Source organism: Balaenoptera musculus, chromosome 11 (genome assembly GCF_009873245.2).
Source record: "Balaenoptera musculus isolate JJ_BM4_2016_0621 chromosome 11, mBalMus1.pri.v3, whole genome shotgun sequence".
Taxonomy (NCBI): domain Eukaryota; kingdom Metazoa; phylum Chordata; class Mammalia; order Artiodactyla; family Balaenopteridae; genus Balaenoptera; species Balaenoptera musculus.
In genome coordinates, this window is record NC_045795.1 from 87,215,194 (window position 1) to 87,229,456 (window position 14,263).

Genomic DNA, 14,263 nt, shown 5'->3' on the forward strand with positions numbered 1-14,263 from the left:
TCAGATATAGCATTAATGGTTACATTCTAATTTTATATTAGGCAGGAAGTGGGGAGGGAGTGCTGCCATTTCATGGCAAACAGTATTGATCTTGTTGCTTATTTAGGCTTTATTATTGTTTGTTAAGTTAGCAATTTGAAATAACAAAATCCTTTATATGTGCAATTCCTGGGGAAAGAAAACCAGACAACTTAAATTACATTCCTATTTGAGAGAGGAAACCTACATGAGTATTTGGATATTCTCTTCAGTTATATCAGTGATTTTCTGTGCTTGGAGGCAAAGTTAAATTAGAGCATCTTAAAATTATTATTCCAGCTGTGAAAAACTGAAGAGAAGGGACTTCACAGACAATGCCACGGTCACGTTTGTCACACGGCTCACCCTGACTTGGCCAGACCAATTCGACACATGCCTGGATTTTGGATTTAATCAATGTCTCTCACCCAACACCACCTGCCCCCAAGTACTTACTGCATTTCAGGGAGGGGCTTGGGGAAGGCAAGGCTAGCTTTGTTGTTTTTGTCAGGTATTTTGGTGTAAGCAGGAGAAAAAATATTTTTGATATTTGTCTTGTTGGTTTGGATTATGTTTAAGTTTCTCGGTGCAGGGACTCCTGGGGAAGATGGAAATGGCGGTAAGAATAATGTGACAAACTGGTTGTCTCTTGTCCCCTGGCCCCTCCCGATGGACGTATTTTGAGCCCTGGTGGGAAAAGAGATTATGGGCAGAGGCTCCAAGGGGCAAGCTCATGAAAGTCTGTAAGATTCTAGGCACCAGCAGGGTTACTTCAGGATCCAGGTCATCAAGGTCCATGAAGAGTGGGAAGAAGGGCATTTCACCCATTTCCCTGTGCGTGCCCAGCGGCAGCCCCAGTGGCACCGTGGAGCAGCAGGAGAGCGGCCTCAGTGCCCACTGAGCCGGGCAGAGTGGCCCGGTAGCAGTGTGTGTTCAGCTCACCGGTACCAGTGGTCTCCAAACGTGGAGAGCCAGCCAGCTTGTTCCGGATGGGAGCGCATGCGTGGATTTCCTGAGTATAACAGACAGCCCCAAGGACCTTCCTGAGTAAGGTTTATGGAGACATGGCCCAGAGGGGAATTGCACAGGAAGCCTGAGTTCATCCGACCAAAAGGGAAGGAGCTCAAATCTGGTGACATTCAGGATAGATGTTTATATGACCACAGTTGTACGTAACAGGCTGTTCTTGCCTTGTGCCTTCATTAAAATCCCAACCTGGGAATTCTCTGGCAGTCCAGTGGTTAGAACTCCGCAATTCCACTGCAGGGGGCACTCAAAATATTGATATTACTGAAAAGCAACTAAAAAGATAAGAAAATTATCTTTTTAAAATTCTCTTTTGTATTACAGAGTTTGTTATAAGGCAAAATCAGCAATTATCATGAGCTAGGGTTACTACTTCCACTTTGGGCCAAGGTTCTTTGTTCGACCGAACTTTAATCAAATTCCTGAACATTCCCTTAGGCCCATCCATGTAGTTCCTTATGAAATCCAGTTTCATCAAGAACCCAGCCAAGTCGGTTTAACCAGAACCTCCCACCCTTGATATCCCTTCACTTTCCTTATCTGATCAGGTTTCTCATCCCCCACCAACTGCCAGGTGATGTCTGATCACTCTGGCCTGTCTTCAGCAAGAATCCTGTTAGGTTGGCTTAGCCAGAATTCCCCCTAATCCCCAATGTGCCCACACAGTAATTTTTCATCCACTGACCTCCACCGTGCTCTGTGGCTATAAATTCGCATTTGCCCATGCCATACATGGAATTGAGCCCAGTTTTACACTGAGGTATTTTGCCCCCTACTGCAATAGTTCCGAATAAAATCTGTTTTTACCACTTCAACTCTGGCATTTCTTTGATATTTTTCACACTCTGCTTTATCCCCTTACATCCAAATGACCATGAATTTTGAAGTATGCATCGTTTTTGTGTACATCTGCCTTGGATTTAGGGAGTCTCCTCTGGTTTACAGCAGCGTCCTTTACAGTTAGTAGCCTGACGTTCTGATATCACCATCAAACTCAGGAACCCACAGACTGAATTTGTTTCATCCTACAGCTACTTAGTCAGTTTGTCAGAGAATGGATGAATGCATTACAAAAAATATATACCAGATTGGAAGTTGGTACACAGATTTCTTTCTATCAGATGAATTCAATCAACAAATATTTCCTGAGATTTCGCTTTGCGACTTGCTGGGCTTAGAGATAAAATTGAGAATTTACTGTCTAGTGTGGGAGAGAGGCAAGAAGAAAATTTAACTAATAATTAAAATTTGTGATACAAGTTATCATAAAATAAACAAGGTGCTAGAGAATAATAAAAAGAGAACTTGTAAATTCATTTAGTTGATAAATGACTGGCAATGGGAATAATAATTGTTCTCACTGATGTTTCCTTTGCAATTGGGCTAAAAGACTTAATGTGAAGAAATGATATTTTTATAGTTTAGTGGTTCCTAAAGTTGTTCATGTGTTGGACCACCTGGAAGATGTAGTGTTACCTTCAGAGCTTAATGAAATATCACTACATGTAATGATATCATGAATGTAGTTAGCACAAACTTATGCCATTTGGTTAAATTCATGGTACTTAGGGATGTTCAATTTAATTAAATATCCATGCTACAAAACAATGTCTAAAAAAATCACAATGATAAACACTTCCCTAAAAACAAAACCCCTGCTGTGCATTATGCCCACAAATTTCAAATTCTTCCGCCAATATTCATTTGCTACAGTTAACTCATAGACAGAAGCACAAGATTTAAGAAAATTTATGGGAGGAAAAAAAGCACCTTTAGAGTCTACCCATTTGTCTTAATCTTACTGCTCTGTTCTGTATGCCCACAGGTTGTGCATACTTCCTGCCCAACACTAATGTTTAGAACAATGACTTTTGGGAGAAATTCAGTTATGAAACATGGATTTTTCTATGCATGAAATCATACAAAAAAACCCAGTTATATCAATAGCTAAATTCTGCTGGTGAGGAATAAAATATTTGCCTGCCATAGAAGTAAACAAAGGATGCCGCAACCATCAAGCCATCACATTACATCTACCCAGACAGTGAGACCTGAGGGGACTCAGGATGGAGACAAAGGGGCTGCCCACTGGCAAGCCCATCTAGCAGTCAGCCGCCGCAGCCACCTCTGCAGTGCACCCTGCGGAAACTCAGGATGAAAAAACACAGGATACTGGCCCCAGATAGCTGAGGTACCTGTCAAAGGAATGATTTCAGTGAGCCCAGATTATTGCATCTTCCCATACGTAGAAAAGCGCTGAATTCCTTAACTTGAGATATCTGGTTTTCTTTTATTAAGAGTAATCTTTTGATGTTCTGACTACCTGGTCTTTTGTTGCAAAAACTCCTATATATCCTGGCTCCCCGCCTTGCCTCTTCAGAAGCATTTTCTCGGTGTTATCTGCGATGCTGTGTCCTGGGTTCCAAGTCCTCAGAAAGTTCACCAAATACAACATAACTCTCAATTTTTAGGTTGTGCATTTTTTTCTTCAGTTGACACTGGTGTGTAAACAGTTCTGTAGCATTGCTTTTCCTATGTGTATACATTTTAAGTGTAGAGACTTAAGAAGGGCAATCATCAGAATGTGAATTCAGACATGTTTTAAGAAAGATAGCGATTTTTGAGTTTGAAATCTAAAATATCAAAAACATTTTGACATGTATTTAAATGTCTCAGAGGTTGATTATTATAGGATATCATGCAAAACAGAGCTAGGTTCTTTGAACCTACGTTGCTTGTTTACTTCCTTTAACGTTCATCGAGATGCTTTTAATAAGCTGCTTCTTTTTTTTTTTTTTTTTTAAGCTGCTTCTTTTAATGAGTACCCTTATTCAGCCTAGAAATGCTGCCTAAATGTAGCAGCATCTTTTAGCCATACATGGACAGCCAAGCTCCACTAATTTGCTATCATTATAAATATATATAAGGAATTCACATTGGTTCTTTTCTTTGGGCATATGTTATATGCTAATAAAGCTTTACAAAGACCTTTCCAACTTTTCTGGAGTGTCAGGTCTTAAGAATTTTAATGAAAAAAAAAATCAATTATCATGAGGCTACACAAAAAGCTTTCAGTTTGCAAACGGTAATCTCCCTCTTAACATCTAACAGTAACAGATATGAGCTGATAATGAAATTCTCATAGGTCAGAACTGCTTGGAAACAGAAGCACGTTTTCCAGCTCATTCTGCCAATTTTCCTCATGTATCTGCCCTGGAATCTGATGGCGTTTGCAGTCTCTGGTTTCTTGGTGATTAGGTCCAGATAACAGAAAGACCTGCATACAAAATTTCTGAAGCAGCTCATTTTTATGTCAGTGTTCAGTAAATCAGCTCTTCATATGCTCACATCTAATTATCTTGGCTAGAGGTTCTTCACCATCTTTAGAAAACCACCTTCATTCTTTATAGAAATGTTTATGATTTCTGTCAAACGAACAAGGAGGACCTTTGCACACTAAAACACAATATATTGGTTATTATCAATCATAATACTATGTAAGCAGGCTAATCAAATCTATTTACAAACATCTACATTGCCAGGCAATTAGTAAGAATGATTAATACTTTATATTTGTTCATTCATGGTTAGCCCTTCAAATTTAGATACTTCAGGATTATGAGTTTCCAAAGAGTGAAACACTCTAATCCTGGAAAATAATAAGTTCATCAGAATCCTAGAGCCATATATGTAAATTATACTATATGCAGTACCATAAATTTCAAGATTAGACATAATCTATTACTTGTCAAACATGTATTCATAAAATCCATGCCTATATAAAATAAATACCAAGCGGAGATATATTTCATAAAGTTTATAATACTGCTTTCTTGGTTATGTTTTTAATTTCCCATCATTTTATGAAAAGAAAAATCTTTTGCCGCATTTTATTTATTTAAGTACTCCATATTATGTATTAAAAGCAAACTGTTTCTGTTTCCAAACTTAGAGCCCTGGCCTTATTTAACAAGTAAATATAAAAATATTTTTAAATTGGATATTAATTAATTCATTTATTCAGGAATTTTTTGGGCAACATAATCTAAGCCAAGTAACTTCCTAGGCGCTATAAGTATAACACTGGTAATAAAGGGAAAAAGAAAGAAAACCAAAGATACAAAATAAGGAAAATAATGAAGAATATTGTGCTTACTATTCTTGTAAATACACAAACGAATTAAAAAAATATAAAAAGTAAAATGAAGAATGCCATTAGATTGAACAAATGAAAATCAGCGGGGGGAAAAAACCTTTTGAAAGCAAATCCAAGTAGCGCTGACTGAGAACCTACTAAGCAACATGTTCTGAACTCATTATTATCCCAAAAGCCTTGAAAGTAGGTATTAACTCCACTTACAGAATGTATTTTGTTGCAATCTTCTCCTTTTCCAGTTTTTCCATGTTTGTGTATTTATTTTTTATTAAAACAATTTTCTAAAGTTTTAGTAGTTTTTCAGGAGGATGTAAAACGATTGCCTATTTTCATATACACCTTCTTACACTAGTAGGTAATAATAGCTTCTTTTTAATACATGTTCTACGTGCAAAGAACTCTGCAAGGTGAGGCAATCAGTACTGAAATGTGTAAGGCATTGTCTTAGTCTGCTTGGGCTGCTATAAGAAAATACCATTGACCTGGTGGCTTTAAATGACAGAAATGTATTTTTCACAGTTATGGAGGCTGGGAAGTCCAAATCAAGGTGTCAGCCAGCTCAGTTTCTGGTGAGAGTTCTCTTCCTGGCTTGCAGATGGCCATCTTCTTCTTACGTCCTCACACAGTGGTGAGATAGAGCACGTGTCTCTTCCTCTTCTTATAAGAGCACCAGTCCTATTGTATTACACCCCCTCCTCACCTCTTATGACCTCATTAAAACCTCTACACAGGTCCTGTCTCCAAATACAGTCACACTGGGGGGTTAGGGCTTCCAAATATGAATTTCAGGGAGACACAATTCAATTCATAGCATCGGCACAGTCTCTACTCTGAAGGGATTTATCACAGAGTTAAAGAAGGAAAGCCTTCGCACACACAATGAACCAACGGCATAGTATTTCGTGAAGGTGTTGTTTAAGGAAGATCCTAATTCATGATTTATTTAGTTTGGAATATGGCATGAGGTCAGGAGACTCAAGGAAGTGTGGCCTATGTTGATATGGAGTAAACGTACAGCCAAGTTGGGTCAGATGCAAATCTCAGCTCTGCCAAAGTGACTTGGGTAAGTTACCTAAATCCTGAGCCTGTTCCATGATTTACAAATGGAGATGATATAACACCCCTTGGACTTGTCACAGGCCAATAATGAAGAAAATGTTTTTAAAGGGCCTGGGTATGGTACTTGGCTCAGCAAGTGTTAGCCACCAACTGGATTACTATTGATGCCCAGGAAAGGAAGGTAGACAGGAGGAGTGTGGGAAGGAGAGAAGAAAAAGATGGGGAGAAAGAAAGAGGAGTTTATATCAGCCTACGTATGATTTTCTGTAATAAAACTTCAATTTAAAAGCCATCCCTGGGCTTCCCTGGTGGCGCAGTGGTTGAGAATCTGCCTGCTAATGCAGGGGACACGGGTTCGAGCCCTGGTCTGGGAAGATCCCACATGCCGCGGAGCAACTAGGCCCATGAGTCACAACTACTGAGCCTGCGCATCTGGAGCCTGTGCTCCGCAACAAGAGAGGCCGCGATAGTGAGAGGCCCGCGCACCGCGATGAAGAGTGGGCCCCGCTCGCCGCAACTAGAGAAAGCCCTCGCACAGAAATGAAGACCCAACACAGCTGAAAATAAATAAATAAAGTTTAAAAATAAATTTTAAAAAAAGCCATCCCTTATCATTGTCTGATAGAAGCAAAGGATCAGTATAGCATGTTAATGGCCCATTACTGAAAAAAGGAAATCAAGCCCTAAGTATGATCTTCTTTTGGCCCAAGATCCTGGGATTGCAAAGAGATGTAAGTGAACATTTATGAGCTGGGATAAAATTGGAAATATTCTGACCCTTGGGGCAAGGCGGTCATGTGCTAATACTAATTAATCCTTGTCTACCCTGGTAGAGCAACAAAGATTCACATGCAAAGGAGAAAAGAGAGTTTTTAAAAACACCACTTTCTTTCACTTGAACTTCAGCACTTTATCCATTAACCTGGTCTCTTGTAATATTATTTTGAAAAGTAATTCTCTGAGAAAGAACTCTTCATATGAATGACAGTGAACACCAGTGAATCCAAATAATGAGCATTCTTGCCTTGAAATACTTCTACAGGAAATGACTTCCTAGGTAATTTTTTTCACAGTAATTATTGTTTCAGGCAGCAGCGGTGTGGAAGTTTTCCCTGTGGATAGTGGGTAAGATTGCTTCTAAATAATTCTTAGTGCCTGAAATGGCTGGTTGTTCCCTTTTGGGCAGGGGAGGGATGGGGAGAAATACATGTTGGGTGAGGGTTGGACCTGAACAGTAGTTTTAACGTCATACACATACACAAAAACACAGGCTACCCTGCTGTTCCTTGAAGTGGTAGCTTTGCCCAAGCAAAGGAAAACTAAATTAGTCTCACAATCTCTACCAACTGGCTGAAGGAAATTAATAAATGACCCTTTGACATGGCTCCAAGTCTCATATATGAATGTGTGAATTTCTCATTAAGGTTCCTTGCATTGTATTACATGGTTCTTCCTGAATAAATAGGAAATACCTATTTTCAGCTAACAAGTTGGCTTGACATTTTGTGGCTTGAGCTGACTTCATTGCACTTCCTCTTCCTTTTTCCCATAGGATGTTTCTCTTTCTCTGTTATATCTCATCTTTGTTTAAACATGAAAGAAGACTTCCTTTTCCAATTATGGGTTTCCTGAATTTCTCAATGAAGAGAAGTGGGTGAAAGAATCAAACTGCAGAGGTCCCACACCACAGCCACCAGCAAGCGAGGTGCCAGGTCACAGGGACCCACAGAGAAGCCTGGTCTAAGCCATGATGTGGGGAGAGCACAAGAGGAAAATGAACCTAGGAGCCTGCCAGGGGAGTATCTCATTCCTCTGGAAATATCTATACAGAACAAATTCAGGGGATAAGGTTAGAGAACTATTCCTGTGAGCTATAAAAGGGCTTTTGAAAACCCTGAAATTTTACTCTAAAGAGGACAGGAAGATTGAACAATTTGATTTGCAAATGTTTTCTCCCATTCTGTGAGTTATTTTTCACTTTCTTGATGGTATACTTTAAAACCCAAACGTTTTTAATTTTGATGAAGTCCAATTCATCTTTTTTTTTTTTTTTTGGCAGCTCATGATTTTGGAATCCTACAAAGCAGTAAAAGAAATCAAAATATACACTGAAGGAAATGGAAGGAAAAAAAAGAAACACATCCTATTAGAAAACATTAACTCAAGTCTCAGACCCCATGACAGATAAAACATACTAAACCTAGCATAAGTTTCAGAGGATTTGAGTAATATCATTAATAAATATGAACTAATTAACATATACTTAATATGTTAATATTTTCATATGAACTAACTGGCACATATTTAATATTTAATATATATTTAAACCCTCTTGACAGAGCACACATCTTCATTTAATGCCTATATCATACGACCACCAAAAGAAATCTCAAATTCTGGAAGGGAAAAAAACATAAATAATAAAATAATAATAACAATAAAAATAATAATAACAATAAAATAGTAGAAGAAAAGTAAGCCAAAAAAAAATTAGTCCTTGGATTTCAAAAGAACACTCCTTTAAGCAATTCTTAAACTAAAGAAGCAATTCTTAAACTAAAGAAGAATACAAAGTTGAAAATACCAGTCTCTAAAAAGATTATAATAAAAATACATCATATCAAATTTAGGACATATGGTTAATGTTGTATTCAGAAGAAAATTTATAGCATCAAACATGTAAATATGCAAGGAAATATAAAAATAAGTGAATTAAATATTTAACTTAAGGGAAAAAAAGGACGTATAAGTCTTAAAAAGATGGCAAGAAAAATAGATGAAAGCAGAAAATATTGAAATAAAAATCTATAAAATAAACTGATTAAAAACATCAGTGGCTTGTTATTTGTTATTTCCATACACAAATAAAATAGTCAAAACAATCTCTAGTTACACTAATCAGGAATAAAAAAGGACAATTCCAAAAAACGTGGAAATGATCACAGATAAAGATGAATTATAGCAGTAATTTTTCAAAACTCTAACAAAGTACACTTGAAAACCTGAATGAAGTTAATCGTTTTTGTAAACATGAGCTAACAATATGGATCCTGATATAGAAAAGAGAAAAATAAATCTGAAAACACTAGGAGCTCATTTCAGAGAGTCCTACACAATGTACTAGCACGTTTTTAAACATTTTCACATAACCTAAATCTGACGCTTTTTAAACTGTTGCAGAAAATGATAAAAGAAGAGAAACTTCCAAATTCTTTTTATAACACCCCATGTGTTTCAAAATCTAACAAAGATCATTTCCTGTGTTAGTATATGTTAGTTAGTTAGTTAGTTCTAATTTATTAATATTACTCAAATCCTCTGCTAGATTTAGTATGTTTTTCCTGTCATGGGCTCTCAGAATTGAGTTACTACCATATCAAATCACCACAATTTAGTGGCTTAAAACAATACACATTTATTATCTCACAGTTCTATAGCTCAGAAGTCTGACATGGGTCTCATGAGACCAAGATCAAGATGTTAGTAGGGCTTTGTTCCTTTCTGGAGGCTTTAGGAAGCAATTTGTTCCCTTGCTCCCTGGGGTGTTGGCAGAATCACTTCCTTGCCCTTATGGTCCCTGTTTCCTTGCTGGCTGTCAGCCGAGGGCTTTCCCAGCTTCTAGAAACTGCTTGCATCCTCTGGCTTGTGGCTCTGTCCCTCCATATGCAAAGCTGGTAACTAGGTCAAGTTTCTCTCACTTCACTTCAAATCTCTCCCCCCTTTTAGTCCATCACTTCTCTCAATTAAGTTTCTCTGCTTTTAAGGACGTGTGCAATTAGATCGGACCCACACAGGCAATCCAGAATAATTCTGGATTCTTCTCCATCTCAAGCCAAATAACCTTAACTACATATGCAAAGTCCCTTCTCCCATGAAAAGCAGCATATTCACAGGTTCTGAAATTTGGGCATCTCTGTGGGAAGTCATTCTTTGGCCCACCTCACCACCAAAAAAAAAAAAAACAAAGAAAAAAGTTACAGGTTAATCTCATTCTTGCATATTGATACAATATAGGTAACAAAACAGTAGCAAATAAACTATAACAGCATGTTAAAAGTAAAAGAATTACACCTTTGGCTAAGTGTGATTCATCCTGAAAATTCGAGCGTGATTCAAAAATGCAACTTATACTAATACATCACATTATTCAATTCATGACAAATAAACCAACACATGTTTTTGCTCAACGTTTAAAAAAATTTCTTTTCCACCCCGTGAAAATATCAAGGAAAAGGAGAAGAAAGTGGGATGGAAGAGGTAGCTCTCTAAAGCCTGGACACTTGATCTTGGGACCTTTTCACTTCAGTGGCTCATGATACCAAATAACTCAGAGCGCTAACACTTGACCAACCACCTAACACGTCAGTGAGGTAGGTAGTAGTACTGCCCCATTTTATACAAGAACCCAGGCTTCATTCATGAGATAACTTGCCCAAGAACCCTCAGCCAGAGGCTTTCCCTCCATCATTTTCTCTGCCCCACTCCCTTCAGGGTCCAAGTGGCTACTACAACCACCATCACAGTGGGACCTGCAAATTGGCACTCTACTTCCACAAGCCTTTCAGATCCTTGATGGAGATGGAAGAATAAATAAATAATTCAATTTCCTAGAGCTAAAAAGAGCCTTTAGTAGTCTCTCCTCCAACCCTGTGTTTCTGTAAAGTAGAAAAAGATTTAAGACACAGAAAGGACTTAAGATCTTGCATTTATTTTGAAACAGTATCTAGATTAGCATCCAGCCATCCAGGTTTCTTCTTCCCTTATGCAGCTTTTACTGTCCTGGCTGAGGCAAAAGAAAGAGACACAGAAAACTTGCTTACCTCCAAAATTAACTATGTCCTAAGCAAAGTGACATTCTGACATCTTTTGTGGTGGCTTTGGCGTTTGGGGGACTGGGGATGTTTGAATGTGCCTTCTTCCTTTCCTTCAGTCACTGGCTAGCCCAATCCTACTTGATGCATCTCTACTTTCTGTTCTGCTCCTTGTCTTTTGGTCACTGTGTTGTGTGTAAGACAATCATTAGAACTTGGGAAAGAAGGTAAAACTAAATTTGTGACTCTGGCAATCGTTTTAATCATTGAGAGGTTTAATCTCCACAGAAGAGCCGTCTTCTGCCTGGGTCTTCACATTGGCTTCCCTCTGTACCTAAACATATAATCCAAGATTCACTCTCAAATTCGAGTTTACATCTTGACTTTCCAGCATACAGTGACATATTCCGCCTCTAAATCCTGTTTGCTGAACATCTATTATGTGCCACATATTGAGTCAAAGGCTTCCAAATATCCTCATTTATTTAATCTCAGAACAACTTGCCCAAGAAGACTTATTAGTTTTAAGACAAGGAGATAAGAAAATAAGGAAGGATCATAATATTAAGAGGATCACAATCATAGTCATTACCACTTATTGAGAATATACCATGGACCAAAGGCTGTGCTATAGGCTTTTTATGTATTAACTTGTGAAATTCTTAGATAATTCCATAAGGTACTACTGCCATTGCCCCCATTTCACAGATAAGAAAACTGAGGCATAGGGGGCTTAAGAAACATCCCCAGGGATGGACACTTAGTAAGTAGCAGCATCAAATTTTGAAGCCAGGCAGTTGAATACAGAGCCTGGTTCTTAATCACTATGATGATTTATACACCTTCACAGATCAGATAGAAATAGTCTTAGAGAAACAATCCAAATGTCCATCAACTGAGAATGGATAAACAAAATGTAGTATATCTATACAAGAACATTATTTGCAATAAAAAGTAATGACATCTCATTGATAGAAACCAGTCACAAAAGAATACATCTTAACTGAATCCTCTCGTATGAAATGTCCAGAATAGGCAAATATATAAATATAGAAACTAAAATAGTGGTTACCTTAGTCTGATAAGGGAGGCTGCATAGTTGAAAGAAAATGGGGAGTGACTGCTAATGAGTATGGGGTGTTTTTGGGGGGTAGTGGTGAAAATGCTCACAATTGATTGGGGTTATAGTTGCACAGCTCTGTGAAAATACTAAAAACCATTTTAAATCGGCAAATTTTACGGTGTATGAATTATATCTCAATAAATTTATTTTTTTAAATAGGGCTAGAATGTCAACCCGAGAATTTTGGATTTGAATCCTGTGCTTTTTCGGGCTGTACCTTGCTGGCCATCACTTCTTCAGCCTCTCCTTATATCACTAGTTAGCTTTCCTTATTGGTTCATCTTCTCCTCCTAATTAGTCTAATAGACCGCTGCAGGGCATGAACTGTGTAGTAATTATCTTTGTTGCATCAGATCCCCAAAGGCCAATTGTGGTATTGTTATTCCCAAAGTCAGCTCAATACATTTTCTGTTTGTTAAACGATTAAAAAAAATACTTCCATTTGAGGTGATTCTAGGCTTCCAGAATAGGACTGTTCCTGAAAGGTTGAATAAGACTTTAATTTTACATTGAATGTCTAAATATTCTTGTGTGCTCAATATTTAGAATTCATCACCATGTCACTAGCTCTGTCTTAGAGTGAATGGCCATCTGTCTCATTTTTATTTTTGGAAATCTGATTTTTGGGGGGCATATACTCATTGAGAGTTCCTTAAAGCAGGTACATTTTAAATCTTCTTGTCTATTCCAAGTTGATTTGGTTCACTGGTACAACACTGGAGACTCTACGTAGGAAAATTCAAACGTGTTAAAAGTGTTTTTGACATTCAGTGGCACAATATTCTAAGTGGGTTTCATTTCAACATCTCCATTAGCTGGTGGTAATAACTTGTAATAAAAAGTAACAAATGATTGGAACATTAAAAAGGTGGGTAAACAGCTATAAAGATGCTGTGTGTGTGATTCTGCAGCAGTTTCCATGGATTTGTGCTATCAAAGAATCACATATATTCGAAGGTAGTAAAATACTATTTTTAAGTATTCATATTTGGTCGTACCCCACTTCCCCACTTACTGCTAAATCTCTCAATCATACAATAACGGCTTTCCTTGCCTTTCTCTTTCTCTCTCCTCCCTAACCTCCTCCAACTACACACGAATTCTCCCAAGAGGATGATGGGAATCACTTACTGTGACACAAAACATTCTTAGGTATACTTGGAAGCAACAGATAAAAGAAAGATGGCTGAAGAAGAGGGAATGGAGGGAGGAAGAGACCATTCTGACTGTAGAAGGATAAAAGAACTTCCGCTGAGAGCACAAAGATGCCATCCCTCCTGTTCCCGTCCAGATAACACCTCCCATCACCTCACTAGTGTGAGCTGGTGTGAATACTGAGTTTGACAAAATGGGTCAAGTCCCTGCCCCCAGAGATTCTTCTCTGTGCATCTATCCACCGCCCCTCCAGGGAAGGTGGACCTACAGAAAATGGTAATAAATGTCAGAATGCTTTCTTTGTTTGTAGGCAGCATTTTCTACAGTACAAACCACTCTCACACAGCCTCATATTTTATGGAGAATCTAACTTGTGTAAATTTGAATATCTGCGTTCAATTATAAGGAGAGAGAGAGACAGTTAGTGAATGCAGTATTTCAGAGGTGGATCATGGGAACCTCATGGTCTTTCTAAAGTTCCCAATTCCCTTGCTTTTTTGGCACAAATATACCACATAAGTTATAAATTTTGGTACAAAATGGCCTTCAAAATCAACTCAACTTCATCTGGTACTCAATCAAGGAAAGAAAGATAGCTCCAGTGCTGCTGGGAAAATCTGGCTGGATTGAACTTACCAGGAGACAATATATATTATTTGCTAAAGGTTTGTTCAAGAATATTATGTATTAGTGACGGTTGCATTCTACACTGGCTATAGAATGAATACTTAAATACTTTCATCATACTCTACTTCATTTTATTGAGTTAGCCAAAATGTGTTTTCCGTTTGCTTTTTTAGTGGGTTTATGGTATTTATATTAATTATATAACTAAAACATACTTTTAAAACATTAGCAAATAGTATATCTGATAAAGAACTTGCATGCAAATACATAAATAATACTGATAACTCA